General features: G+C 40.6%; 2 long non-coding RNA genes across 4 annotated transcripts; one reads left to right on the forward strand and one right to left on the reverse strand.

The window, feature by feature from the left end:
• Positions 1-563: 563 nt before the first annotated feature.
• On the forward strand, positions 564-12,534 carry LOC145651918 (uncharacterized). Its single transcript, XR_014118014.1, has 4 exons — positions 564-1,179; positions 3,723-3,753; positions 5,335-5,445; positions 11,709-12,534. It is a non-coding gene; the product is annotated as an uncharacterized LOC145651918 (long non-coding RNA).
• LOC145651917 (uncharacterized) lies at positions 2,514-9,477 on the reverse strand. Of its 3 annotated transcripts, none has more exons than XR_014118013.1 (4): positions 8,679-9,477; positions 5,318-5,336; positions 4,512-4,621; positions 2,514-3,308 (listed from the first exon to the last, which is right to left on the reverse strand). It is a non-coding gene; the product is annotated as an uncharacterized LOC145651917 (long non-coding RNA). The 3 variants fall into 3 exon arrangements; XR_014118012.1 differs by lacking the exon at positions 5,318-5,336 and adding an exon at positions 7,916-8,010; XR_014118011.1 differs by lacking the exon at positions 5,318-5,336.
• Positions 12,535-25,803: the final 13,269 nt, after the last annotated feature.

A 25,803-nucleotide genomic window follows, 5' to 3' on the forward strand; every position in this document is an offset into this window, starting at 1 on the left:
AGACACACACACACACACACACACACACACACACACACACACACACACACACACACACACATATATATATAAAGGTAACATTAGAAACTTAGTTATTTGTTTGAACTTAATCCACAGATGGCCTACAGACTTGGCCAGTGGCGAGCTGTCATTTACAGACAAACAGCAGGACAAGACAAATGCTACTTTCTGTCTGCCAATACAAGACTGACTGATGGTTGTACCATTTATCTACCAACAATTAGTCAGGTCACTTCCCTGATTTTTAGGGTGTTCATGAGCTAATAAATAACCAATACTAAACAGCATTATTAAAGAATTTAAAACCATTATTGTAAGATAGTCTTATTGTAAAGTGGTACCAATTTAACTTTTCTTGGCCAACTAAAATAAGTGGACTTTATAATACTTTTTACACTGCATTCGAATATGCTTTTAAATATAGTTTTAAGTGACATAGCAATTAATTTGTACAAGTACATATTACTTAATATATATTACTTAATTAAAGTACACTACAAATATGTGCAAAACTACTTGTAAAATGTACAGGTGTATGATTTTCTCCTATATTTGGCCTCAGGAAAATCTGTCCAGTAGTAATCTACCAACATAGAGGGGGTCCACTTTCCTTGGTACTGGATAACTGGATTTAAAAAAAAATGTTTTGTATGGGACAAAATCTTTGTTAACCGGTGTTATTATATAGAAATGCAGCAAGATGCAGTTACAATTTTATTTTTGTAATGAGTTTTTTGTTGCTGTTCATATCGTTACGCCCAGTCATGCAGTTTTCATAATTGTAAATGCAAAATGGAAACACATTGCACATTTTGAAGATCAGCTTCAGATAAATCTGACGGGATTTCTTTTTTTTTTATGCCTAGTTCCAGACAGACATGTAGGAAAGTGACATTCCATGTTGTCATGCTGATGATTCCGACCTTCCAAATCCAGCCCAGCTAAGAAGCTTTGGGGGCCCTTTGCTTTTTTAGCTGTTTTGACAGCACAATGCTTTTTTTTTTTTTTTTTGCATATGAGACCGTGGCCTTTATGCCCACCCGACGGTCCGCACTCCAGACGGAAACCGGACAAACAGAGAGGAACCTGAAGTGAGGCTGAACAGACAGAGATGAAGAATGACAAAAGAACTGATGGGTGAGACTCAAGGACTGATAGGTAAGTGCAGACAACGAGGCAAGGAAAAACTTTCTACAGTAAAATGGTCAGTGACAACTGGTCAGGGAACAGTGAGGAGCAACTGAGTGTGCCTGAAATTCAGGGCTCACAGAATAAGAACTCTGGTCTATGATCAGATACTCCTTGGCAATATTGGTAAGATAACTTTATCACTGTAGCTGTGTAGTTGACCATTTATGCAGGGATTATTTTGCATCCTCCTCCTCCTTTTTAGATAGCCGAGCAGACATTACATTACTTGTTGCCCACAGCCCCACCTTCAGTCCAAACAGCAGAAGTCGAACATGAAAACATTGTGATCATTCCTATGCATCTACTTCCCCCTGGAGGTATGTGTAGGAAGTGTCCACTTACTTCAGGTTTAGACTCTCCGACCTCTTTTTGGACATGGAGCAACCACCAGGAGGCAGGCTGATTGTGGAGAATGTCAAATGGCTTCCACACGTGCAGAAGTGCTGAAGTGCAAGAGATGTGGGATCTTATGCTCCTTCAGGCCTGCATCAGGCCTGGCCTCGGTTCTTGCTTGCTGACCTCTGTAATTGTGTTGTTACTAATCTAATGACACAGTTGCTATCAGCAATTGCTCAATTAGCATTACTTTTCTTTACATACATGTAATCAAGCCTTGGAGAGCAAACATGGATTTCCTACAAAATATAATGCGATTTAGTTATCAAACTAGCCATAAACAAATCAATACTAATACTGATCCTAAGGATAAACTGTAACCCTGTAGCCTAAGATTAAAGTCATATTATAGATAAAGGTTTGTTAATTTTTTGTTGCATCATATTACTGTGATTCATTCATCTTAAACTTAAGGCCTATACTTGTTTCAATCTTTTACACGGCTTTTACTTTATTGTTCAATCATCTTCACACACTATTTGATCTTTTTATATATATGACAGCGTTCACTTGCACCCCCCTACCCCCTCACACACTCTAGCTTTGCTTACAGTTCTAAGGGTTTCAATCCCTCATCTGCTTCATATCCCATGAAATTTCTAATTATGCATATGTCTCCATAGCAGTTCTCAAAGCAAATTGAACATAAATACTTTAATTTTGATAAACTGATTTTTCTTAATTAATCAGAGTGATGAGGGGTCCAGATATCACTGATGAAGGGAGAGACAGTTTTCTCTCTGTCATGCAGGAATGCCTTGAAGACAAATTGGCAGTACGGTTCTGAACCTGTATGTGTGTGTGTGGGTGGGTTTTGAAGCAGATGTTTTTTTGGTTCCTCTTATTCTAATAAATTCTTCTTGTGTTCATTGTTGGCAGCTACATCATAATGAGGTGTGTGTGTGTGTGTGTGTGTGTGTGTGTGTGTGTGTGTGTGTGTGTGTGTGTGTGTGTGTGTGTGTGTGTGTGTGTGTGTGTGTGTGTGTGTGTGTGTGTGTGTGTGTGTGTGTGTGTGTGTGTGTGTTTTCAAGGGGACAGTAGTAGCTCAGTGGTTAAGGTACTTGACTACTAATCAGAAAGTTGCCAGTTTAAGCCCTACCACTGCTGGGCCCCTGAGCAAGATCCTTAACCCTCAATTGCTCAAGCTGTACTCTGTCATAATTGTAAATTGCTTTGGATAAAAGCATCAGATAAATATAAATGCATCTCCTTTTATAAGTGGCACTGGTATCCTATGCTTTACTGTTTGTTTTGTGAACCACTTAATTACATATTAAGGAGTCACGGATACTGCACTCTATTACCCAGGTTATTATGATGGTAATAACTGATCTTTGTGCTACTGTATAAGAAGTATATGAAAAAGATGCTTTGTGCATTTGTGCTATCATGCACATGCATGTGCGCACAAACATACACACATACACACGCACACAAAAGCATAGATGGGCATGCTTTCAGATCCAGAGTATTCCAGTGGGCAGGGAGGGTGTGTGTTTTAGATTGTCCCCAGTATGCTGTGATTGTTCTCCCAGAATGCACATGGTGCAGTGAGAACCGTGAACTTGCTGAACCCTCTCTCGTCAGGTTCGCCTCCTCTTCTCTCTCACCACTTCTATCTTCTCTGCTGTCTATCTTTTCCTCAAGTCGTTCTTTTTTCACCCCCTTTTCTGGCAAATGATTTTCTCCCTCATTTCACTCTGAAAGAATGATACAGAACAGATTCCTATTCTGCACCCACCATATTGTTTAAGAAAGAGGACTCAAAACGAATTGATTAAAATAAGCACATGTGATCAGGTCTAGTATAATCAAAGGTACTTTATCCATATGAATAGACCAATTCATTTGCAGTGCCACCCTTCCTTAACTTTCATTGATGTGCCTTGTATGTGTATTCTCACCCACAAGTTCACCCTGGGGGAAGGGCAGTGGGAACACCTCTGGGCCTGTCTGGCAGCTCGCACTCAGGAGCTCGGCAGTCCTGACCTAAGTCATGGGGTAACTGAGGTCACAGGACCTCTGGCAGCACATGGACCCGAACCGGTGGCTCCCACCACTGCTTTGTACTTTAAAAGGTTCCCCATAACTGACTCCTGGCCTCTCTTTCTCAGGTCCGGGAGAAGCCAAGATGGTTGCCTATAGGTAAGAGATCTTCCCCCTACTGTCTGCTGCTTCTTTTGGTCTAATTCCCCAGGTTTTTTTTAGCCCCCTGTTCTAATTATTTCTTCCAATTGCTCCTTTTTAATGTGCTAGGAATGCACTCCAATGACAGCTTTTCCACCAGCCATGAATGCAAAGGTTGGGACCCCTGTGGTAGGGTATGGAAACATCCCACCCTTTTGGTGGAACACACCAGGATTTTGAAGGAAGAAAAGTAGGGACAATTAGTATTAAGTTCAAGAGGAATACTGTTTGTGGAGCTTAGCTTTCCGAACCTGTGCATTGCATGGCGCTTCAAAATGGAAGTTACAAAACATTTATAATTCATATTTAGTACTGTTATTGACCATGAATTATCAGTCTGCTATTGCAAACAGCAGTTGGAAAAAAGTTTGCTTTTTACATAACAAGCTGGTAATGTATAATATGAATGACACCCAAAATACAGTTCACTGTGTGAGCTATTTTAGAGAAACCATTGAATTGGTTTTAAAAATTGGAGCCTCTTTATATATATATATATATAAAGAGCCTCTTTATTTATATATATATATATATATATATATAAAAGCATTTTTCTTGCACAGCTGATAAAGGACCTCTGTGTGAAACATTTTATTTCTATGGAAACTGTACTTTACTACAATTTTGAATCTTTTTGAATCTCTCTCTCTCCACTCTCTCTCTCTATTTTTTATATATATATAAAAAATGTAAGGAGCGTTACGGTGTGCACGTGCCTCTGCGTCTGTGAGCCTGGCGTTGACAGGATCTTGGAGACTCGTCAAGCGGTCTGCTGGTTCTGGCCGGGGATCCACACGAGTGGCTGGAATCTGGGTTATAGGAAAAGCTTGAGAGGGAGAGAGAGAGAGAAAGAGAGAGAGAGAGAGGAGGAGGAGAGGAATGGAGGTGTCCACAGGGTGTAGAGGCCATTGCGGTGGCTCCATTTGTTTTTCTGCTGTGCTCTTCTCCTCACCTCCTTATCCACTGCCGTGGCATTTAACATGGGAGGGATATTTCTGCAGGTTTCATCAGACTCTACACAGCGGCTTCATATTTCAGTTGTATAAACTTCATATAAAGTATAATAAGCAGCATGCCTTGCATGGAGTGTACAATCCTGTGTGCCATGTTATGAAAATCAGAATCAGATGATGACACAAAGACACCCTTTTTTTTTTTAAACACACACACTCCCAAAGCTGCTGGTCTTGTATAGAAGGCAAGGCAGCGGGTGGGAAAGGGAGGCTGCACCTCTATCATTTTTTCCAGTTGCACTCTTTCTCCTTTGTGATCCACTGTGCTAGCCATTTGAACTGCTTCTATATGGAATGTTCTGTACAGTGACCTCTATTAAAACCAGCCAAGAGCACCATTCATCCCCTCCGCATACGCTCTCATACATCCGCATGGTCACATATGGCCATGAACAGATGTGCCATTGTTCTCACTCTCTCTTATCACTTTACTCTTTTGCTTTTGCTTCCTGTATGCTTACCCTCTCCCCATCTAACTAGTTTTTTTTTTTTTTTTTATCATCACTCACCTTTAATCTTCCACCAGGTCTTGAAAAGGGAGGAAAAGATTGATAGAAGAAAAGTGGGTGAAGAGAGGGGAGAGAGAGAGAGACGGAATGAGAGAGACAGCAGCAGGATCTTATCTGTTTTTACTCAGGTATGCCAGTGCAAAAACCACAAGGAAACGCCTTTCTCCATCACACACTAAGACCATTGTTGCCGGTGGATGCCCTGTGATCAGGCCTATGCCATGCGTTCCCCTTCTCTGCTTCCTTTTCATGTCACCGACCCCCTCCCCCGGCCACCACCTGTCTGTCAAGCCCTTCCTCTCTTCCTTCTTGCACCCCACACCCACCCTTGCACCTCCACCAGCTCCCCTGCTCACTCCATTGCAGTTCTCCATGACTCTGATCTTTATCAGCCCGTCGCTCTTCCTGCTTTTCCAGCTCTGCAGTCGTAGGCCTCCTGCTCCCTTCACCTGTTCCCTATCCTGCTCCCAAACTGGCCCCTACCCAGCTCCTTTCACCTGCTCTCAATCTTGCTTCCTCTGCTGTTCTGCCACCATTCACTGGTAAGGGATGAAAACAGCGGAGGGTTGCCTAAGACAGGATGAACACAATGGTGCCCATAACTACTGTAGGCTCTATCACAGGCATTATGAGGATTTATTACCAGTTATGGTAATGATGAGAAGAGGTATAGCCCTTGTGGCAACTTCGCTTACCATGTAATGACACTGTTATGACAATAACAGGGTTCAGGTGTATTGTCTAAAAGTGCAGGAAACAGATCTGCCATGGCCTCTATTCTGCTGTTTCAAATAATTTCCCTAAAAATTCCTACCAACCTCTTTCAAAATATCTGTGTTATTTTAATTCTGCTGGCTAAATATTGACCCTCTGTGAAGCACACAGGGACTTCACACAGGCCACTGTAACAGTTTGTGCTGGATGGAGCTGAACAGCAGTGCCTGTACTCGGGAAGTACAGGTGCAGAGGTAGCATACCACAGTAACAGCATCACAGTTTCCTTCCAGTTGGTAGTATTGTGTTTGCAGAAACTCTTGCTAAAAGACAGTGACATGACCAAACTACTCACTCACTGGGAATGCATGTCATTAATCCTGTCTTATACCCAATTAAGCACCTCAATGACTGCTCACCCAATTCAAGAGTACTGGCAAGATGTTGACTGTTTTTGCATGAATCACTGCAGGCTTGAGCTTTAGAAGGAGTGACAGACAGACTTCACAATGACAGACAAAGATAATCTATAACCACACATGATCCATGACAAAGACAATCCATAACCACACACAGTGAAAGTCACATGTGTTTCCAGTCAGCACAAAGCAGTACTTTGTATCTGTGAAGGAATGTCTGTTTTAGAGTGTGTGCACAGGTATAGCAGACTGCGGTGTTTTGGTTTGTGGTTACCATGACAAAGGCTTTGCTGTTTTTCTCCTGTTGACACTCTCGCTTGCCTTCTAAAGAGAGGATGCAGACTGAATGGAACGTGCGAAGGGATGCGTCACCTTGCCCAAGCATCATTTGGACTGTCCATCTCGCTAGTGTAGATCTGACACATGTCTGGCTTTGACTTTTGCTATGCCTTAGTCTTTGCAAACATGTTCACGGGGCCTGAGTTCACTGTGCCACTTCATTGAACAATGTACAAAGTAATGTTCAATAAGCAGTTTATTGAAGATGAAAACAAAGGTTTGATTAATATTTAATACAATCCTTTTAGCCATACAAGTAAATCACTGGTTGGTATATTTTTGTATTGGTTAAGGCATCAAATATACATTGAGGTTTCATCAGTACTGTAGTTCAAGAGCATTTTGGACAAACTTAGCATAATGAGGGCCAAGCCATGTTAATGTACCGTTGTTTTTACAATAGAGTTGCTCCAAACATTATCATAAAAGATTGCCTTTCTATGGTTTGTGGACTCTTAAGACTCACAAGCCAGAAAAAAAGAAGCAGGGCTAACATTACCATGGACACCACCAAAATGTTGACGGCTGCGGCTTGGCAGCAGGTCATCAATGATGTCAGTCGTACGTTGACCGCTGACCCATTGCAAGCTGAGAGAAGGGGCAGTGACCCTAGGGAGATGGCTTTGGTGATCTTCACAGTTGTGTCAAAGTTAAGAAGTTCTGGTAAACCCTTTGAAGTTGGAAAGCATGAAGTCTGGCTCTTTAAAACATGCCAGCAACTGCATGTTATCCATGATGTCATGACTTGTGGTTCGAGATATTTCTCCCTAACATCAGAACCTGATCAAGAGGTTAAGAAATCAAAGCTATTAGATATTGTGGACTTTCCAGAATTTGAATTACCAAGCTTCATTAAGAGGCTTTTTATGCAGACATTTGATGAGGAAGATAACCTTTTACCTAAGGCCAAATCTTTGCATTTCTGGAGAAGGACTAGGCAGTTCATGTTAAGTCTGTATCAGTCTTCAGGGCCAAAGGTTGTGGAGCCAGTTGAAAACATCTACTATCTAAAAGCTTCATATGCACATACAGAAAAAGTTCCATAAACAACATCTGCTCTAAAGTCCCTCACCCTGGGGTGGGCCAGTATAGCATGGGCATAGGGTCTATTGATAGAACCTCTAACCTGGTTTGAGCCACCATCCACAGACAGGATTCATAGGTTGGGAGGCCCAGTCATGGAGAGCTCCACAATGTGGACAATTTAGCACTCAGCAAGCTCTGTTTGGGAGTAAACAAGAGAAAGTCTCCCTGGAGTTCCCAATGATATGATAATCAGATAAATGCAGACTACTTAGGACCTGTGTGTGTGTGTGTGTGTGTGTCTCCATATGTGTGTGTCTGTGTGATTGTGGGTGGGTGCACATATTGGTCTCTGTGGCCATGCAACATTTCTACACATAAGCATTAAGAACATAAATACAAACTGAGCAAATTTACTTGCCCATGCACTCAGATTTACTGTAAGTACGTCCATGCAGCACTTGGTGAGCATACAAGCATGTAGACCAAACCAATAAACCAAACCAACAGACACACACACACACACACACACACACACACACACACACACACACACACACACGCCAGTAGAGAAACAGTGTACGAAACAGACAAATATACATGCATCGCTTCCAGCAGATTAGATTGTGCTGAACACCGATCATACTTTCAGTCAGTGCCTTCCCAGAAAGCCAGTGATTGACAGCCCTCTCCCCTCTACTGGGGTCAGTGACATCCAACAGGACAGTGAGGCCCATTAATCTGCCTTGTGTATATGAGTACAAACAAGATGAAGGGAATAAATGTGGCTCTCTTTTGTTTACCTTGAGCCATGTTGCCAATTTTCATGACAAAGTGCTGAATGTTTCTCTCTTCTTTGAACTTACCATAGGTTTGGGTCTTCCCTGGCTCCCTCTAGGTGCATGTAAGGTTTGTAGGTACAGTGATAGTGTAGAGCAGCAAGTGTGTTATGTTCCCAGCCAGTCCAGCAATCATTGTCAAGTGTGTGTTGAAGGAGACTGTGTCCATAGCGACGTTGCCTGAAACATGGATGCCTCTTCCCGCAACAAGTGCCCAGGTCCCTGGGGAGAGAGTGGGGCTACTGTTGTTGTTGCCTAGAAACGGAGCCACTGTTTGCCTAACTTTGCACTTCTTCTGCTGAATGTGCACATTCTGGCCCTGCCCATTTCACTGCTAGACCTGTCCATGTGTCAGCAAACCTGCCAATCTAAAATAATATAATCTTTTGCAAAGTTACGCACTACTGGGAAGAGGACATTCTTAAAGTGCAAAGATATAATATAACATGATGGCGCAACAGTCAATTAAAATTTTTAAAACACTTCATTTTAACTGCTCCATTGATTGTATTTTCCAATTTTCCATACCATCAATGTATTTGCTCAGTAACAGTGAACCAGCATGTAGAGAATGAAAAGTCACTGTAAAACACCTATACACAATTGGATTCTAGATCTACATCTAGTTGTTGCACTGGAATTAATTAACCCCAAATTAATTAATCACAAAGCCAAAATTCTATATCATAATCAGCTGTTTGATACATTATTAATCACTATTATTAGGATACTTTCTGAGATGTAAACTTAGCTCAAAAACATGAAAAAGTCGGTGTTCTAAAATTATGTCATTTCCAAAGCATATACAGTTATGAATATTTGCTCTGGGATTCCACCTCTCATGCCATCTGTGTTAATGCCCAGCTGCAGTTTATGTTCAAATGGATGTGATAACCTTCACGGCGAGAAACCATGAGTAGTGTATAGTGGGGAGTGTATATGAACGTGGGTTTGGAATGCCCAATGGGGCTGTCCTCTGTGCTGCCACTGGTGGATGGATAAGGAACAGCAGGCATGAGCCAAGAGGCGCTGGCCAGAGGCAATCTGTTTGAAAGGGGCCCCCGCTCCCCAGGCCACTTCAAGTGGGCCCCGGCATTCCACACGGGCATGTTAGTGCTTTGAAGAGCAGCCACACTGTTCAGATGTGGAGTGGCCGGAGTGTATGCAGAACTCATTACTCATCATCTTGAAAAGGGGGATCCGTCCCTCATAACAGACCTGGCCTGTCTTTCCACCTGCAGCGACTGTTAGTCTAGCATGCACACACAAACACTATCTATCTATCTATCTATCTATCTATCTATCTATCTATCTATCTATCTATCTATCTATCTATCTATCTATCTATCTATCTATCTATCTATCTATCTATCTATCTATCTATCTATCTATCTATATACACACTCATTTAGCTAAATTTGAAATTGGGCTCCCATGTGCAAACATCACATCACACACACACACACACACACACACACACACACACACACACACACACACACACACACACACACACACACACACACACACACACACACACACAAACCGTCAGTGTGGGCTGGCTGTTTTTCTGAGGTGAGACACATGCTCTTCCACATGTATGCCTGCTCTCTGTTCCAGCCTGCCTCTTCCTCTGTCTCTGTCCTACCCTCAGTCATCTAAATGCTGTTTCTAGCCCAGTAGGACACTTCCACGCATTTGGCGTCAGCTGTCTCTGCACCCCAATCCAAAAACGCACTTTCCTCGGAATTTACAACTATGGGGAATTTTACCAAGAGCACAACTTTGCCAGAAAATCCATTTTGTATGTGTGTGTGTGTTAGTGTTATTTTGCCTCTTCAGCATTATATTTAATGGGTATTTATTTGCAAGGATGGGTTGATAAATATGTTGACGAGTAAATTAAGCTTCCTGATCTTGCTCTCTGCAAATGACTGAAAATACAGTTTTTGCTTTAAAACCTGACTTTAACCACAGGCACATTCCTACAGCCTGTAAATAAGGTTTTTCAGCTCTCCTTTATGCCTCAAGTACCGATGATATATTTCAGGTCATTTACTCTAAACATGCTCTGAGAACTGCATAATAAGAAACTGTCCTCTTTCTTCTCATTCAGCAAGCACTGAACTAGAAATACATCTGTGGATGCTTCACACTAATTACGTCATTATGAGCATTTATCAACCTTATCTGCTTACTTATCAACCTTATCTGCTTATGGCTTGTTCAAAATAAATGGTCTTGCTTAATACATTTGTAGATTGGATACAGAGATCCAAGTTATGTCTGCCAGTAACTTGCACAACTGGATTCGGGAAGTACGCTGGCATTATGACCATACCTTTCAAACTAAAACTCAAACATGAGCTGATGTTCGTAAGTCCCATGTTCAGAGTTTACAGTTTGGTGGCAAGCTGTTCATTGGATTCCATTTCAGTAGGGAATGTGTTGCTTACCCAGACAAGTTGAGCCTCTTCTGGATAGATGAAAATCACATCTGTATGGGTCTAAGCAAACCCCTGGAATTTTGTTTTAAAGCAAATATAAACCAATGAAGCTGAAGCCACACCTACTTTAACACCTGTTCAACCAAACTACTACTACAGAATTTGTCTTCTTAACCAGTGGATGGGTCCCTGTATTAAACCCACTAGTAAATAAGTAAGGTTTCCTCACCATGTGTGCACATATTGCTCCCTATTCATAAAGTGGGTAATAACCCTCTGGAAATAACACATTGTATTTACAATAGTTCAGAGTTACATGTGTCTAAAATGTGATCAGCTTTTGTCATGATTTCATGGTTGTAGATTAAATGGCTTGCTCACTGACTTCACAGTGTGCTGGGCACCCATAGAGAAGGACACGCCCACTCATACACACACACACACACACACACACACACACACACACAGACACACACACACACACACACACACACACACACACACACACACACACACACACACACACACACACACCCACCCACCTCACCTGCCCTGCTCCCGATTACTAACACTGTGTCTTCTTTGCTTTGCTTCTCTCTCCTCTATAAAGCACGCAGGTGTTTACTTCTAGTGCTGTACATTGCTAGCTCACCCGAGTCACTTTCATCACAACTGAGAAATTAGGAAGTCCTCATTGCGGCGTTTGGCCACACAATGTGACAGGGAAGGGAGGCCAAAGTGCTTTTGCAAACTGTCCAAAATTCTTATAAAAGAATGCCAGTGCTAGGAATTAGGAGTGTTAGTCTTGAAGAGTGATGTAATGCATTGCAGTCTATTCTAAATGTTAATTTGATGCTAGGTTTGAAAGTGTGTATCATACATGTATCATATACCCTGACATAAAATAATGTCATTGACATAAAATAAAATGTGTATGTTCACTTCATGTTATATACTAAATGATAATAGCCTCTAACCTTATTGCTAAATAAACTGACACTGAAATATAACCATGAGAGCAAGGGTCTGGTCATAAATATAGCTGTTCAATATACAGGAGTGTTGTTTGCTAATGTAACGTTTGCTCCCCTCTCCATACGTTACGTGGTGTGGCCTGTGGTATCCACACATCATGTGATATGTGAAGTTGCCTTTGTTGACTGTTTTTACTGTGACTGCCTTCGTGCTGGTAACCATGCACCCTTGTCATTACTGTAATTCAACACACCTGCCCCTTGTTACACATGTCATTTGTGTATGTATTTAAACCCGTGTGTCAGTAGATTTTTGTTTGTGTTAGTGGTCATGGTTTGCCATTTGTACTGCTTGCTCGTGTTTATGTTTCTGTAAGCTGTTTATCGTTTTGTCACATTTCCCTAGTCTGTATTGTGTGAGTGCCATCAACATTTATTGTTTATTCATTGCGTATTAATAAATGTTCATCTACATCAAGAGAGACTTCTGTGTCCTGTTCCTTGCCCTGCGGCACTTGGGTTGTCACAGCTAAATTACACAGTATCACTGGATGAGTATTGATTAGCATTTCCTTTGCTTGTCATATAGGTGTAAATAATTTTTTTTCCATGCTAAAAAAATACATTTCTCTGATGTATTGTTTCTTGTGTAAACACATTTTGGTGCATTTTTCATTAACGTATGTACTATGGCATACTATGTTTATTATAGATGACTTTTGAGAAACAACATCTTGTCCTAAGTGGAAGGATTCCAAAAAGGTGTCTGTTAGCATTGCACACTTAGCTGTTAGCAGTTCATTACATTACTTTCTTAGGTTGTTGTTAAAATAGATTCAGTTTTCTGTATTGCATGAGGGCTGCATTTTACAGCCAGAATCCAGGCGTTTCTGCACAATTTCCTGTGATTTCCAAAGTTGTTTAATACTTCAGTTATTGTTAGCTCAGCAAATCCTACGCTCTTACATAAACACTGTCACTGCTGCTTTGATGAGTCTCTGCACTTGCATGTGGGCCACATGTGCGTGAGGGTGTGTGTGTGTGGGGGGTGTTCAGAGGCAGATTGGCGTGTATGAATGAGAGAGAGAAAGAAAGAAAAGAATGAAGGAGAGCGATAGCGAAAAATGAGTGTGAAAACAGCTATTTATTAAATATATCGATCACATATGATATTATTGGTCATATATGATGGATGTGAGCATTACAAAATTTCAGTGAAAACATTCTTAGTCTGTATGCCTCCCTCTGCCACCAGGAAAGAGTGATTCAGAAATAGCAGTTAGATGTAATTTATTCGATCTTATTTCTCAATTACAGGACATAGGCATTGGTGTGCTGCAGTTTGTCAGAAGACATTACTGGTGCAATTTATCAGAAGATATAAACGGTAATAGCAGCTTTCTCGATTTTTTCCCTTTGTTATTTTAAGTGGATGTAAATGTTTCCTTTTTCTAAAACAGTACAAGGTATGGCCACATGACCCCATGGAAATGATCAACAAGTGTGCTTGCCCTATACCATTGTGTTGACTTAAAAGGATACCTGAGGTATAACTGAAGTAATCTGTTAACAATGGTGAACCTTTCCCTCAGTTTTGGATCTACACATAATGTTCTCAAATTAGACATGATGAAATCTTCATTAAGATACAATGAATTGATCCCTGAATTATTAACTTAGTTACAGGCCAAATTCAAACCTCCACTTTACATATATATAGACCAGGTTAGTTACTAAGTTCCTACCTGGCCAGCAACCACATACATGACATTCCAGTCAGGATTTAGCCCTCAACCGAGTGCTGGATAAAGTAGAAAATTATATAATACTGGCCTCTGACCATGGTTGGATTTCTTTGCTTGTGCTAGTTGGTGTCCATGGAGCATTTGAGACCTTAGACCACAAAGTTTTACTAGATAGGCTGAATAATCTTGATGGGGAAAAGGGATTGGCACTCCCCTGATTTAGATCAGGTCTGACTGATCTGAATTATGGGATATGAGTTTCCTGGGGCTTTGCAACTTTTACTGCTTTGGCTGGCTACATGTAAAGACCACCTTATGCTCTTCATATTAGGAAACCAATGCAGGAAACATTTTCAGTGGACATGTGGCCATACTGAGAAAACTAATAGAGAGTCTGTAGTGTGATATGTTGGTAGAAATGGTGGCAGTTATGGTTTCTTCCCTGATGACTTCATTTATGATGTGGCAGGAGACGATACTTCTGGATGAGCATTAAAAAGCAGCGTTTGCCAAGAGTCTAATCCAAGAGCACAATCAAACTGCACATTAAAAGTGAAATACAAGCTTGAATGAAACATCTAATAAAAGCACACTGTATGTCATAATTCTTATAATACAAATATGATAGGAAATCATTCTACTAAAATCATATTGTGGGTCGTAATGCTTATGCAAGTCAATATACCATTTTTGGTAAATTACTCCTGATTAGTTTTTGTCAGTGGCAGGAATGAGAGATGCACTTATGATTAAAAAACTGTAAAAAATTAAAAAGAAACTCACCTACATGCATATGATTATACTGTTTGAGTTTATACAGTATGAGATAACATGGAATTTATACTACAATTGTGTAATGTGTTTTCTTAAATGGACTTTCCCAAGAATTCTTCCATAAAGCTTTGCATGTTCCCCTGTCTCCCAGCACAGCCCCAGTATACTCCCTGCATGACCAAACACCAGACGTGTCATGTCCGCTTGGCTGTTGCCTTCACCAAAGCAACAGAACAATTTGTTCAACAAGCTGTGATAGCATCCAGGATTATATTAACGTTACTCACGTGTGTTTATAGCCGGTGGCTCTGCCTCCAACACCCACACAGCTTCATCTGTGCCCAGCATTGACGCAGGCATCTGAGCTCCTGGTCTGGGAGAAGAGATGGAAGATTATGCAACTTTATTGTCTACAGATGTTCCCCATCATATGTGAGTGAGGGGCAGTCAGGTGGGTGGTGTTAGTTGGTGTCATGAAAGACTGACATGGTTTTTAAGCAGCATTAGCTGTGTGGTGTCACGCCACAAATATCATGTCTAAATAGTTTATCGGAAAGCAGAAACGCCTCCTCGTGAAACCAACACTCATTTGGTCTGGTTCCTGCCATGCTGGATGTGGTGCACTTCAAATTCATGCGTCAAATTGCTTCATGGCTCTTGCGTAGGTGCTGTCATGTTTTGTTGTGGAATACTGGAAAGACATCTCATCATTCAGCATATGGTAGAGTTTTGTTTTCCTCCATGCATGGAGGAAAAAATAAATCTCAAATTATTAGAGGGGAACTATATTGCTACTAAGCAATCTGACCATATGTGTCAGTGTATGTACTTCATCAACTCATCCATGATATTTTCAGTGATATTAAAGCTGTTATAGATAGCTAGCCAATCCATTCACACATTCCCATGTGCCATGAACAATGTTTTTATGCATCGCCTGGCGTCATGCTAAGAGCACTATGTTCCAGCTCATCCAGAAGGTAGCTTGGTCTTACACAAAGGTCTTACAGTGCTATAAGACTAATGCCTGCAGCATTGGCAGTGGACCAGAGGCAGTTTAGTAAGGATAAACATTTACTCTTCTCTCTGTGGAACGACTCCTGATCATGCAGGTGGGGTGCACCTGCCATCTAGGGCGATTATTCTTCCCCTCCTGCAGAACCTGCTGACGCACCCACGTTCTTCCTGACTGGGCCAGTGGTGGGGAAACCAGGGCATTTCCCAGCTTGCTGGAATTCTGTCTCCAGGCAACACTGACATAGACATTAAACATGGGTCACCCCCAGCTTTTCCTGTGTGGTATTTTCCAACATGTTTCTGGGGAAAAAACAAAACCCATGGAAAAGTTGCATTATAGATACCATCAAGCATATCAAGTGTGCTGCTCATAGCTGGAGCAACCTGAATTTGCAGGTCTGAGATGAGTTTGCTGTGCAGTGGAACAGTATCCACAAAATTCCCCCTGGTTGCCACAGCTACCAGGAAGGAGGCCCCCTCTGTGTTTGAACTAAACACAGCTGTGTGACTTGGGAGAAGAGGGACAGGAGGCCTAAAGTCAATATAACAAACAGTTATTCCTCCAAGTGAGAAAGAGTGAGCAAAAATTTGGATGAGGGGGGTGGGTTAAGATTGAGAAAGAGATAGGTGCAGTATAGAAAGAATGAAATGCATATACCTTTTACTCATAGATGTATTACTTATCTAACCTTGCTTGCAACCACAACTAAATTATTGTAAATACTTAATGACCACTTTAAATAAAAGCTGCAGAAATGTAGCAATTAATTTTTCTGATGCTAAATATCTGCTAAGTTACAAATCAGTTATACTCAGCAGTATACTTATTAAAATGGAGTTGAACTGATTCAGTTTGATCTTCAGTAGAACTGAAGGTTTATTGGTCTGAATTTTACATGTGCCACCTTCTCCAATAATGTTGAAGTGCAATTTGAAAACATCTACACAGAATAACAACATACGTTTGCTGGAAATTGGTATAGCTGAGCTCATCACTTTGCAGAAACTTCATCCAATAAAACAATTTATGGCCACTGTTGATGTGCATCTGGCTGCACCACTGGTAATGGATTTTAAATGTGCTCCTTCTGGGCTCAGAGAGAGAGAGGACAGCAGTTAGTGATTTACCACTCCGCTTACCTTTTCGCCTAGACCGATGTGCCCTTCCTTTTATTCTTGCTTTCCTCACATTTGTACAATGTGGCAAAACTCCTGCTACTGTTTTGCACTTTATTAAAGTCCCCACTGAAGTCAAGGCCAGTATTTCATATGTTCATTTCACAGGTGCCACTGAAGATAAACCAGACCCGATTGGCTGATTTATGGAGTGAGCAAGACCGTATCTTTGCCCTGGCGTACGTTTAGACCTGCCATGCCTCATGCACATGATTGTAATTGTACAGCCCCACTTCAACTGCTTGCTTCTTTCCCACCCAAGCAGAAAATAGAGGACAGCTTTGCGTTCACAACTCACTAACTGGTCATGACCACTCTGTCCAATTGTATATACATTCTGTAGGATTTGTCAGATGCTCTAATCCAGAGTGATTTATGCGCCATCAAAACCTAAGTCATGAACTTGGTGGTTCTACCTCCTTCATCAACCACTTGAGCTGCAGGAGCACATTTCTGAATAAAACCTTCAATCAGTTGTATTATTTGGTGAGAAAAAAAACATGCTTTTTCTCCAACTTGAGTTGAACTCAATGTCTGAGATAGGGAAATAAACGGCCTTTCTAATCCAGCAGATCTTATCTACTTGCTTTGATATAGGCCTAAGTGCACGTCCCACTTTGATAATGGTCCTTCTTGGGCGGCATGGTGGTAGAAGCTGGTTGCCCATTTTACACCAATGAAATGCCAATGATTCATGAAATACCCTCATGTTTACACTCCATCTGTCAAGGCCACTGACAGAGCACAAAGCAGTTCTGAGGAGGTTCTGATGAGCTTTGTGATAAGGGTATGTGAGGCTGAGAACAGTGAATGCAATGGGACACATTGTGACGCAAAAACTGCTAGGTGTGGCTCCCTTGCTTTCTAAATCCCCCTTTAAATGTAATTTAAATTCAGATATTTTTGGGCCAATCTCATTTGTCCATCCACTTGTTCAAATGTCTCTGGACTAGTGTAGTAACACTTTTTTAATCAGAACAAAACAACAAAAGCATGGGGCTTCCTCCATTTATGAGACTTGTACATGAAACAATAACCTTGCAGCTGTGACCCTAACCAGACCAGAGAACATAAATCTATTTTTATCTATAGAAACATATAGTGTCTGTGATGACATGGTCTTTTTGGAATCCTTTGATGTCCTTCTATTGGCCTTAACCTTAGTTAGATCTGCAAGCACCACCATCTAAGCATCCTGCTTATCTTTCTGATTCAGATAATTGTGTAATAGATTAAAAACTGGGCCTGTCTTCTATGCTCATCAGCTCCATCTAAGGCTAAACGGCTAACAGAGGCATTCTAGAAGTCGTGCATTTGGCTGCCATGCACACTTAAAACCATAACATACTGACATCAAAGCATATTTTGCCAGAGGTGAGCTTCATTTTGCACATGTTCAAAAACACATGTGGTTACAACTCTTTCTCATAGCCTTAATGATATAATCTTCAAAAACTTGAAAACGTTTTTTTTTTCTCTCAAAACATATTGCATAGATTTGGACCAAAGCCAAAGCACCCTTTAAATACTTCCATTTTACAACTGTATTAATCATGTCAATGTGATACTTAACCACTTCATAAAATCCTATAAACTAGTCACAAAGTTTAATATCAAATGCAACATATGTGTTAGTTTTATTCTATTATATAATAAGCACATTGAGCTTGACTGGATAAAATGGAATTGTAGCATGGATAAAGCTCAGAAAGATTTAATAAAGTGGATTCTGAACCACCTTCTTTCTGCTCCTGCTTGCAAATCAACATTTCTGGCAACGGAACAACTTATTCATACTCTGACAGTATTCTGAGAGTGTTTTACGGTACATTTCTTATGGTTGAAAATGTGCAAAAAGGTTTGTTTCCCAGGAATGTTGAGGAAGGATCAATGCTGGAATACTGGGATGGAGCCAATAAATCCATCTAGGGACAGCTCACAGCAAGTCTATCGTTACCTGCAGCATTATCACCTTACGCCATTGACCTCCATCGACAGTCATCATGGATCCAATCGTTTTCTGCATAATTAATTATGAGAACATTCTGTCCAACAGTTAATTTGGAACAACAAAGTGCTTTATGACAAAATTACTTCAGGGCGCTATCTGAATCTGAAGCCTGGTAAGTTCTGCTCCTCTACTATGATCGTGTGTCATTATCATGTTGCCGCCGCGTATTGGAAAACCTCTAATTGCAGGGCTGCATCACTGCTTCTTTCCACATAGGAATTTGTCAGCAAATTCATGTCAGCCTCAGTTTTGGCACAGCAGTGCACAAGCCTGATTCAAACCATGGAAGCTTTTAAATGCTATCACGGCCTCTCCTACTTACTCAGTGCAGACACTGTATTTCAACAAGTACAGACCAGAATGCCGACCACAGGCACTGACCATTACCAGACAACAGTTGTTCAGAAATATCGGCGTGAAACCTGGAAGCTGTGATAATGCTTTTTTCTGCATTACTTACAGACTGTATCTGTCCACACACAGAAACTCCAAAATCCTAAGATATGTCAGCCTACGGAGGTGGCTTCAGCCATGCTATGTGACATGTGATAATTTTTATGTCAACTGTGGAAGACTGTCACATTTGTGGGAAAAGCTCTGGCATTCAATAGCAATTAAACAAATGCTATCACAGGTAGCTATGTAGCTACTTGATTAGTGTACTCCTGTACCTTACTTAAAGGGTAAGGTACAGATGATAGCAATACCAAAGTCATTGGTTTGATTCCACAATTAGCAATTAGCAGTGCTATTGACCACATGTTAATGCATCATCAGACCTTTCTAGGTACTCTGGGCTCTCAGTAGTTGACAGTTGGGGGAGTCATCGCCAGTCAAGCCTGACGACAGTTTAATGAGGGGTTAATGCTCTTGTACTTTGACTTCTAGGCCTTCTAGGTCCCTCAGGAGATAAAAGCAGTTAGGGAGGCCACTACTGCCAAGTAAGGAGTACTGATGTCACTCAGCAGATGATATACTTCTTTCTGAAGCCTGTTCTAAAAGTGCTTTAAAAGGTCTAAAAGACCTTTTGTCTCAATCTAATGTGACCACACTAAAAATTGTGTTTTACCTAGAAGTGCAGCAGGTGAATGTGTCAGTGGTGCCACCAGGTTTACCCTTCCACCTTTATTCCATGATGCCACATTCCCATTCACTAGAAAACACAATTTAGGAAGCCTAATCTAAGTACTAGTCTCATCTCCAAATCTCACCATTATTACAATTTTGGTGTGATGGCAGTAGCTCTGATACTATAGACAGAGTTGGAAGACATTTGATGGGTTGCCACTGTTGGGCCTCTGTGCAAGGCCTTTAACCCTCAATTGCTTATGTTGTATTCAGACATAATTGTAAGTTGCTTTGTATAAAAGCATCAGCTAAATGGTATGGAAATTGAGTTTTAAATGCCTTATACAAAGATGGTTATGCAAGCTACATATTGTGTAATGGTTTAACCTTTATAACTGATAAAGGTTAAACCATTACACAATATGTAGCTTGCATAAGACAGCTGAGATCTCTTATGAAGTTACATACCATCCAGTAACTGCAGTGGTTTTGTAATGGGAGTCGAGCAGGATGAGGCAAGAGAGGACCAATGCAAAACAGAGCATAAACAAGGAACACTAGAATCACAAGTAGGTTTATGACAGGAAACTCATGAAGGACAATCATAGGACTGTCCATCCAAATATGCTTACAGTGAGACACCGAACTACTTACAAATACACACATATCTAAGACTACATTTAGTCATAGGCACATCCAAAGACCAACAACTAGGAAGTCCAAACACAGGATTAATTAACATAGCTAATGAACTAACACAATAAACATGAGTCTAATCAATGGCAGAGATACAAACGAGGAGGTGTAGCAGAACCAGGAAGTGCAACCAAAACAAAGCAAATGTAGGTGTATCCATGGGAGCTGTAACTCCAGGGAGGGGGCAAGCGTGACAGGTTTAGACCAACTCTCAACCAACTCTGTCAGAACTGCATGACTTTGCATTAGTCATAATGTAGGAGCTTCCAGACTGTGGTGAGCAGCATGGTCAACAGAAAGGTCACCTAAAATTGCAGGAGCCTCGTAGTAAGAAAAGAAAGAAGAAAGGTTGTGGCAGAAGATCATAGTTCACTTCTTGGATGTCAGTTTCTTCATTACCTACTTGCAAATAATAATGGGTATTCAAAATCCCAAGCAAGCATCACAGCCTGAGAGGGAAAATGGGAAACTCATAGCTTTCAAGGCAGCTGCAAGACACAGTCATCTGCCCTGTGAACCCAGCAAGTAGGGGGTGAACTGGCATCACACTATGCTTCTTTATTGTGCATCACAATTACGGCTTTCAGAAATTGAGTCTTGACCCCTATGCAACACCTCTGTTGGTCAAGAACAATGCAGCTGAACTTGCCAACAATATAAATGCCATAAGACAGACAACTTGAAGCCCCAGGCCACCGCAGGAGGTATATTACATGAAACAAGGCTATATGAAATTCACTTGAATAAGGAGCAATGGCAGAAAGGGGAAAGAAAGAGAGAATGTACTTAAGCTACAGAGATAGAGGGCGTACATCTGGCTGTGTGGAAGGCTGCCAACAATATGATTGTTTCCAGTTGTGGCGTTCTGAAACCATCGGCAGGGCTCTACGGGCTGCCCTAAAAGCCTTTGAAGGTACACTCTGCACCGGGCAGATACCCCACACTAGTAAAAGTTTAGCTCTCTAGAAAGTAAAAAGTCGTGTCATTAGATCTAACTGTGCTTGCACGTGTCTGTGCATGTGTGCACTTTTTCTTTAGCCTGACATTGTCTGGAGTTTCTTTCTTCTTAATTTAACAATTTGTTCTCTGATAGCATAAGCACTGATGATGTTATAATTGGTCTTTAGAGGAATGGCAAGCTTGTGTCATAATACTTGACATGAAATGACAACCTGTTGCTGACTTTAGGTATCCGAATGGGGAAAAATCACCCCAAATTGAGTCAGCACATGTGGAAGAATGGAAGAGGGTGCGATAGCCAAGAAAGCAATTATGGCACCAGAATAATCATAAAACCTTAGGGAACTGGCCCAATACTGAAAAAATGACAGGACTAGAGGGCAACAGATGTCATGACCTGGTTTTGAAAGTTCCTGGAAAAAATTTAAACAGCATTCCCCTTTTGAACCCTGCTTAAAAAATGCGGATTTCTGATGTCTGTTTTTGTAAACTCATTCAAAGAACTAAATTAAAAAATCACAGGCTGAATGTTTCTCATGATTCTCTTCATAGCAAGTTTAATCTGATTCCTTGATTTCTAGTCTCACAAAGATCTATGGAACTACAATAATTTTACAACGAATTTGACTGAAGTGGAAGGAAACAATATTTACAAATTACAAATGATTCTACTAAAACGGAGCTGTTTAGCGTTGCTGCATATTAACCCATGAGATATTCCTATGTATCCATAAAAGCTATTAGCAAAAATATTATATATTTGAAGTGGTGATCCGTTCAGTAAATGGTTGAGCTGTATGATTTATATTTGAACAAAATCTCCTCACAAAAGGTTACAGTGTAAAAGAAACTGGGAGTTTAGTAACTCCAGTCACCTTTATATCCTGAAAACTAATACTAGATTAAACCTAAGTGGGGTTGTGCAATTACTGAAGCCTGGGAGTAATACATGTGTATTTTCTAAACTCTCTTTTTGTTCCTAGAGAAAGTTCTCACAGCCTACCAACTACCCAACTCCTCTGTCTTTGACTCCTTTCCATTTCTAAGCTCTTTAGGGCAAAACAAGTTCTGGGCATCTAGAGCACAGCAGAAGAAACCAACCTGAACTCCCACCCAGGTTCTCAGGCTTTGTTTCTCTCCGTAAAGTGTCACATTGCCCAAAACCGATTCCACTGACTGAAAGCACAGCATAAATGTTTAGAATTTGAATAGGTAGTGCTTTAAAACCTTATTCCCTTTTTTTGTACAAATATGTAGAAATAAGTTGATATAAAATATCAAATATAAGATTCAGTACTATTTTGGTTCTGGAGCCACCTGTTTAAATTCAATTTCAGTTTGATTTTCAATTAGAAAGCTTTGGGAACTTTTTAGTAACCTTAATTCAAAAATCATGTTCCGTAATCTCACTATATAAAACATATATATTGGACTAATCATATTAACTAAACAAGTGCTCTGCTGGGTCTTACCAACCTTAATTAATCTGGGGCCATGTTTTTCACCTTGATATGCTGCTCCACTGGTATAGTTCATCAGCACTATGTAGAAGGATAAATGGATTTCCAGACTCTTACAGTCTCTTACTTCTTTTGGTAATTCAAAAGACTGCTTTTGCATAATAAAGTGGGGTTTAGCACTCTTCATATTTTCTTTTTCATGATGTACTAATCTTGTTTGGCCAAAAAGAATATCCAGAATATATACTTTACTACATGGAATTTTACATAAAGCATTTACAGTACCATGTATAACAGATCGAAGGGTTTTAAAATAAACAGTAATAAATAGAAAATGGAACTGGCATTCATAATTATTAACAGAAATGTAATGTTTCTATGAATGCTATATTCATGACTCCATAATGGCTGTATATATTCATGACTATAATTTAAGGACCGATATAAACATTACTAACTATTCTGCAGCTTAGAGCCACAAAATGTTGGTTGGTTACCTGTGCCAGGAAAACTAAAATGTTTTTTTTTTAAATGTTTATAGAAGACAACAGTATCCAAAGACCAATGGTGCAAAATTATCCCATGGCTCTAGAACTTGTGCCACATTATTTAGACACAGGTACAAGCACATTCTTGCCCCCCGGCGTACATGCATGCATGTCATCAAGCTCTGCCCGCCTGCTCCATGGCATTAGAAAAATAAGAATCTGATTTACAGTTTCCTCCAGATGAATAAAAGCAGACCCACCAGCCAAATATTAATGTAAAACAGATTTATACCACAAATTGGGCTCTGTGTAAGTCAATATGTGAGTCAATAAAAGGTAAATAATGAAAAGACTCTCAGTGTACATGCTCAGTGACCACTCCCAACATTTAAAATCTGACTGGAGTCTATGCATACTACCCTGATATGTCACCACTCACCTGATTAACTGGAGTGCCAAGTCTGGCAGTGGCCTGAGCTATGATTGTGATTTAAAACCGGAGCTCAGCGCACTTTCGCTGTGTTGAAGTTAAGATTTGAGTGGAACATGCGGCCTTCCGCGGGCTTGACTTACTAGTGAAACAGATGGTATGGGGTTGCGGTGAGATTCATAGAAATGAAAGAAGAATAGGTCAACCTAAACATAATGTATTTCTGACTCTATATGTCCCCAAGGAACTACAATTGCCTTTCACACTTACACTTTCATACGTTCTATACTAATTAATTGGCCTCCTATGTGCAAATCATTATTGTTGGATGTGGACATTCAATTATTTTGTCAATTATTGTTTATATAGTTCATATATCCAGACACTGAGTGCAAGTCTACAAAACACAACTAAAGGTAAAATTGATTACTTTATGTACAAAGCAGCACTGCAATAATGATGGTAAGGATGGTAAGGATCATGGCAGGGTAAACCTAGGTAAACCTTGGACTAGTTCCTAATTTATGGATTTCCTATTATGGTGTGAAGACATATGTGAAGGGTATTTGACTTCTTAGAAAAGCATCATGTCTTCAATCCTAAGAAATGTCCTGAGCTTATCTCTGTGACAAAGAATGTTCTCAGTCAGGTTTAAAGGGAGTGATCTGTTGACAGAGGCTTGGCTCCACTTGGTTTGACAAAGTCTGGCTTTCAGGACTTAAGAGCATCAGGATAAATGAGTGAGGATGAGTTAGAGAGAGACAGGGATCATCAGATTTATCAGAAAGTGAATATGGTCACAAAAACACCCTCAAAACAATAAGACCAGGTGATGTAAGAGGGGATAATTTCTTTTTAGCACGTGCCGAGGCGCTGATATTAATATACAAGTGGGAATGACTGAACATCCATTTACTCTGGAGTTGTGTTTTTCTCTTCATGCGACTCAACTGTTGCCATCATGAACTTTCTGGGTTTGAGATGTTCAGTCCAGGAGGTTTTGTGGACTGGGTCTAACCCAGTACAAAGGTTCACTGGGGTAAAGCTGAGGCATGGGATTTCTTTCTTCCCCTTCTCCACCCCCCCCCCCCCCCCACACACACACACACAGGTTGAACGAGGTGAAGTGAAAAAAGCTCATGCCTTCTGTTCCTCTGGTGCCTAACAGGCAATGTCCTTTCAATTTTCTTAGAAGATCCCATCCTGGCAATAGACAGTGGCTAGCATATTACACATTTGGCCACCTGTGGGACACACACACACACACACACACACACACACACACACACACAGAGCCTCGCATTACTACTGAGAAAGCAAAATAAGGAGGAACAGGAAAGGAAAGGTTTTATTGATTAAACATTTCATGCCAAATATAAACTACATGTTTATCAACCTCAGCATTACACAAGTCCTCAAACATAAACCCTCATATGGAAACATCAATTTTATCAGCTGTTAACAGTCAGTCTAATAACAACATAAAACTCAGATGGGAGCCTATTTTCTTTAAGTTCATATAACCTGGTTGAGCGCTGACAATGACATAATGACATAATGTATGTAAAATCTGATAAAGACACACTTTGGGAACCTCTGCTTTGACAGAGTGCAAATCTCTCTCTCTGTCTCTCTTTTTCCTTGTCTCTTTCAGGCTTCTGGTTCTTTTGAATGGCGATGCCAAAGACGCTCTCAGGCATCTATGAATTCTCTCCAGCACAGCAAAAATAAGAGGTTTCATAGCAATGCGTTCATCCCATAAGCTCCCATTCGACTCCCACTGGGGCTGCTCCCATTCTGGAATTCCATGATTTGAGGCTGGATGTGATGCAGGTCTGCAGCTCCTAAAGCACCTTCTGTGGAGCTGTATATTACACATACAGATTTTAAGGCTTATCAGCTTATC

Source organism: Electrophorus electricus, chromosome 18, assembly GCF_041902795.1.
Source record: "Electrophorus electricus isolate QZ-2024a chromosome 18, ASM4190279v1, whole genome shotgun sequence".
Taxonomy (NCBI): domain Eukaryota; kingdom Metazoa; phylum Chordata; class Actinopteri; order Gymnotiformes; family Gymnotidae; genus Electrophorus; species Electrophorus electricus.